This window comes from Canis lupus, chromosome 33 (genome assembly GCF_003254725.2).
Source record: "Canis lupus dingo isolate Sandy chromosome 33, ASM325472v2, whole genome shotgun sequence".
NCBI classification, from domain to species: domain Eukaryota; kingdom Metazoa; phylum Chordata; class Mammalia; order Carnivora; family Canidae; genus Canis; species Canis lupus.
Window position 1 is genome coordinate 25,685,531 of NC_064275.1, and position 6,072 is coordinate 25,691,602.

The window sequence follows — 6,072 nt, forward strand, 5'->3', positions numbered from 1 at the left end:
GGGTCGAGCAATAGAGTGATATAAAGGAAAAAAGAAAAAGGTTTAATATTTGCCCCAATAGAATTGGAAATATATTTCAAAGCTTAAAATTTATCACAAAAATTTTGATAGTACATTAAAAACAGAATAGATATGTAGGGTAAACCATGACAGTAATAATGTCCTTCTCACCCCGCCGAAGTTTCCTGATAGCAATGGCTGAAGGGCTGCAGGGTGTCTTGAAATCATTGTAAGAACCCCAAATGCTGGTCCAGCCACATTGGTTATTGACAGGCTGAGACCAGCCAAAACAAGATGATGAAAACAAAAAAATAGATGTCAGAAAATGTGACCCAAATCTGTTTAGTCTGGGTAAAATAAAAAGTATGAAGGTAATTTTTCATTTACTAAAAGTTGTTGAAAAATTACACTGTTACTGAAGATTTGCACTATGTTGAAACATTAAACTATTCTTTTTAAAAACAATTTTAACGTGAAAGATATTTTTTAAAGGGAGTGACTTAACTGCATTTCCCGCCCCCCACCCCCCCCCCCCATCAAATTTGAAATGGAACCCGGGGGCAAGAATTTGTACTCTACTGCAAAAATTATTTTGTCTAATCCCCAAGAGAGAAACTGAGAGAATGTACTTGTCTTACAAGGGTGAAAGACTCAACGCCAGCTGTTAGGCCCTCCCAAATTCTCTGCCACAGACTGTTTTTAAACGACTGGTATTAGGGCCAAGTGACAACTCAGAGGTAGTGATTCTGGTCAGGGTTGTAGGCAATGCCTTCTCTGTTCTGGCTTGGGAAACCGGTTTCTTCACTTACCGGAGGGAGCGAATCTATCATTTTCTGTCTGGTTTCTTATTTTAGGAAAGAACTGAAGACTCATCCTGGACCCTGGAGGCTTCTGAGTCTTCCCTTGCTAGAATTTGGTTCAGACACAGAGGGGAGTTTCTCCCGAGGAACTATCCAAGCACATACATAGTACTTTAAATGACAATATGAGGAAGTACAGAATGAGGATAAAAATGTCCTAATGTCAATGGATAGTTTAAACAGGGAGATATCACTTGGTCCACCTGACTCAGTGGGAACATGCTTGATGGACTCCTTTGGTTCAAGAGAGTTTATTTTATGTAATGCAGATTTATCATAAAGATGCGCCTGCTTAGAAATCTAGGAAATGTCAAACAACCAGCCTTGTGAAGGGGGACTGACCCATACAGAACTGGGTCTTGCAGCTGGAGACCCAAGAACCAGAATCCAAGGCAGCTCTAAGAACCTGAGGAACTATGGATGTGGGTTTACTCTAGAGCTGTATTAATGGGCTCAGCTATGCCCCAAGGAGCTGTGTGGTCTGCATCTCTGTCTCTGTCCACTTTTGTGCCAGCTCCAACTGACCTTTCTTCTGTGTATTTTCTCTGCTTCTGTGTGTCCTCACGGCTCCTGCTTTCTCAGAACAATGGACCACCGTGGCCCCTACTGCACCTCAACACCACTTACTTCCCTTCAAGCTTCCCCTTCCACTGCTAACTACATCATTTCCTCAGTATTGCTCAGTTCAAAGCCTTGAAGAATTAGATTATCTAGATTATCTTCTTGGCCCAGGACATGTCCTAAAACACGGACCAACATCTAGCAGTTCCTGGTCAGTTGCCCAGCCCTGGTTGAACCAGCATAGTGTAATATGGGCTACTAAGGGGTGCTCTTTCAGTAGGAGCTCTGGGCCAGAGTCTTTCCTAGGAAGGGCTGTGGTGTGGCTGGTATCTGATCCACATGACGAACATATGGATGGAGGGATGGATGGATGTGTGAGTGGATGGTTGGACGGATAGACAGGAATATTATGTCCTTAGAGAAGTGGGGCAAAGTTGATGGGGGCGGGGGGGGGGGAGGATTTAATGCAGGTTTAACAACTGAGAAAACACACACACACACACAAAATCCTCTGTATTTGTTGCAATATATTTTTTTAATGATTGTATTTGAGAGATAGTAAAAGAGCAGGACTGGGGGCAGGCGGAGGAAAGGGACAAGCAGACTCCCCCACTAAGCAGGGAGCCTGTAGTGGGGCTCAATCCCAGGACCCTGTTTGTTGCAATATTGGAATGAGATCTGACCCAAGTCCCTAGGAGCCAAGTAATGAACTGATCCTAGTTGAACTAGCTCTTAATGCCAAGCCATTCCTTTTAGAGAAAGAGGATGAATTTCCCCCAGATTCTTTCATACACTCTGACCTGGTTTAGGGCCAAGTCTTTTCTAGCATTTGCCTATTAGAATCTCCCAAACTTCATCTCCCAAATATAGCAATCATGTAAAATACTTAGAATGGTAACTAATTTTTAGTAGCAATGAACAAATGAGCTATTAGTATACTGTTCGCTCATTGAACATACCACTTAAGGGCTGCATTTAGCTCCATGTAACAGAATCCTAAACATAGAGGTTTACCCAAATAAATGAACCACTCCTATTACATCCTTGAATGAATAAATTAAAAATCCCTGCCCTCACTTAATAACAAGTTTGGGGACACAGCCCAGGGCTGGTATGGCAAATCACAATGCCACCAAGGATCCAGTCTCCTTCTTTCTGTTCAGCCATCAACATGTGGCTTTTATCTTCGTGTTCACCACCATGTGAGCAAATAGTTCTCACCCTTGTGCTAGCAATCCTAACCACACTCCAGGGAGAAAGAAGGACAATACCCGTATCAGGAAAGTTTCCCCAAAATGTACCAAGTCTCCTGTTTATATCTCATTGTCAAAAACTACCTCACTGCTATCTGGGGCTGCAAGGGAAGCTGGGCACAATGCTCCTGTAGACAAAATCAGGATTCTATTGTTCAGGAAGAGGAAAACAGATATAGGGTAGAAAACTAGCAGTATCTCAGGCTTAACTATCCTAAGCACTGAGGACTCCACAGTGCCAGCCCTCAAAACCTAGTGGGTTAGAGGTAAACCACCAATTGAACAGGATGATAAAGATCATGAGAGGTGTTTATCATGTGGACACATAAGGACATCTAATTTGTATTTGAGAAGTCAGGAAAAGCTCGCTAAAGGAAACGATAGCTGAGACATGAAGCAAGGGTAGGAGTTGGCCAGGGAAGAGTACATGTGCTGAAGTTCAGAGGTAACACTGGGTCTTTTCTGGAAACCTAAATGGTTTCCTACTAGTGGGGAATAGAGTACATTGCAGAGAGTGAGGTTGGAGGTAAGCAGGAGCCAGAGCATAAAGGATTTCAAAAACAGTTTTAAGAACCTGGTACTTATCCTTCAGAAGCCACTGAGGAATTTTAAGCAGGAGTCAAATTTTGCCTACATTTTTAAAATTAGAAAAATAAAAATAAAATAAAATAAAATAAAATAAAATAAAATAAAATAAATAAATAAAATAAAATAAAAAAATAAAATAAAATTAGAGTGGAAAACCCACTCCATCAACTGCAACTATAGTTCAGTGGATTTGCTGTCCTTTCTTCATGCATCAAGAGATCCACAAATTCACCTAACTTAAGTCTTCTTCCCTTTTATAGGGATTACCCTCAGCAGGCCACTGCATTCAGAAGCTGGGAGCTATCTTTGCTTAAACCTTACTAACATTTTGTTTCCTCCCCAAAATAATGCTGTGGGGTAAATTAGGCTTCTCCTAAAAATGTTGCCCCTATCAGGAGTGATCACTTTTTGACTATATTCTACAATGTTCATGCTCAACTATGTACGTGGCTTTTTGTTTGTTTGTTTAGGGACAATCAAGGCTTAACTATCAGGTTAAGTATACACAGAAATCATGAGCAACGAAATAATCTCTAACCTTTGATTAGCTTACATAACTTTGGGCAGAATATTCATTTTTTTTGATTTGCAGTGAGACTACATGTTGGACTAATCTCCCAGTTTACAAGTTATCCCTGGACGGTCTTAAATAGGTAGCATGGCACAGAAGCAAGGACTACTGCAGTCGCACTGGGTACATTACCACGCCATTTCCTAGACTGGTTATCTTTGAAGGACAACTGAAGGAAGAGAATGACTGGAGGGCCTGGTTAGCTCAGTTGATAGAGCAGTATGGCTCTCGATCTTGGGGTTTTAAGTTTGAGCCCATGTTGGGTATAGAGATTACTTTAAAAGACACACACAGAGAATGAATTAATAGAAAACTTGCTTTTTATTACTGCACTTATTTGGTATATTATATTTCAGTCTCTATTTAAACTGGCTTTTCAAAGACAAGGGCATTATCATGTTCTCTTAACCAGCTGAAATCAGTCATTTGCCACTCACTTTCCACTTCTCATTCCAGATTCCCTTTTTGGCATATAGCTTTATCATCTTTTAGCATACTACATAATTTACTTTACTATTGTTTCTTTTCACTACATAGAAGTTCTTTAAGAGCAGGGACTTTTTATCTGCTTTTGTTCAGTGATGTATTAGTATTGGCTAATAGTGCCTAGAATACATGAGACACTCAAGTACTCATTAAAGATTGGTGTTTCTTCTATGGCTATCTTCTGTCCTGCCGAGGAAAAGCCAAACTTACCTTTGAACTTTTGCATTCTGCTTCTTCTCCCTCTCTCCCTGACTGAAGCCTACCTATCTTTCAAGCCAACAAAATCAACAATTATTGAGGCAGCAAGAATATGCAAGATATGGTTTCAGGAGGCAAATTAACTTTCAATAACATTATGCCATCCCTTTTTCTTCATATTTGAGGCTTTAAATGCCATTCATCACAAACATATTAATATTCATTATACTAAAAGTCACTGATTGCTATTGATTGCACATTTTTCATGTTACATTGGGATGATTCAGACATCCTAACCAACATAATTGGATTAGATATTATTTTAGCAGACCTGAAATTCTGGAAAAGCTATTATGAATCCTTTCAAAGAATTCTCAATTCCCTCCTAAGCATCAGGAAAATCTTTATGCATTGAGTCTTATTTTTTTATTGAGTACTTTCAATTGAAAAGACACATGAAAGAAAAATAAATAAATAAAACAACTTTCTGTCAGGCACCACTCGCTTTAAGCCCTATAGAAAACCTTTTTTACTGCTGGCCTAAAGAAATTTTTCCTTTTTAAGATTAGATTATAATTTCCACAAAAGTAGGTTTTATCTATCAATATCCCCAATAACTAAGCATCTGACCCGCAATAAGTGCTCAAAAGATTTGTTGAAAGAATGGTATTTTATACTTTTATTGCTCACTTCTAAATGCATAACCTGATAAGGGTCTACATACCGAACACATAGGCCTACCTATGACCCAGTTGGTCAATCTAACTGTGCCAGAACCAGGTGGGTTGTTTAAATCCTCAATGGTAGGCAGAATCCTAATATGGCTCTCTAAGATGGCCCACTCTAATCCCTTAGACTGTGAATATGAGACATTACATCTGTGATGTTACCTTACCTGGCAAAAGGGATTTGCAGATATAATTAAAGCTATAATCATTTGACTTTGAGTTAAACAAAAGGAAGACTGTCATGGCAGGCTTAAACTAATCACACAGACCCTTTGAAAGCAGTATTTGTCTGGTTTATGGCAGAAAAGGAAATCAGATTCCAAGAATGAGAAGAATTCAATACGCTGTTGCTAGCTAGAAGGAGGGGCCCATATGCCAAAAAGTGTGGGTAGCTTCTAGTTTAGAGAGGCCTATGATAACAAGAAAGGAAATGGGAACATCAGTCCTACAACCAAAAGGATCTGAATCCTGCCAACAAACGGAATGAGCCAAGAAACACACTATTTGTATAGAGGTGCTAGACAAGAGCCAGTCTGGCTGACTTGATTTCAGCCTGAGACCCTAAGCAGAGAACCTAGTCTTGGACTTCTGATCTACAAAACAGTAAAACAATAAACAGGTGTGATTTTAAGCTGCTAAACTGTGGCAATATGTCAAGCAGCAATAGAAACTAATATGGTCATTCTGTACTAGAAAGTGTTTTCTCTGCAATGACCAAATTCTGCAATGATAGGGTTTTTTTACTGACTCATTTGAATACTACTAGTATGCAAGCCTTCCTCTGCCTTTCCCAAATTCATTTTACTGTTTTCCTTTCATTGTCCATT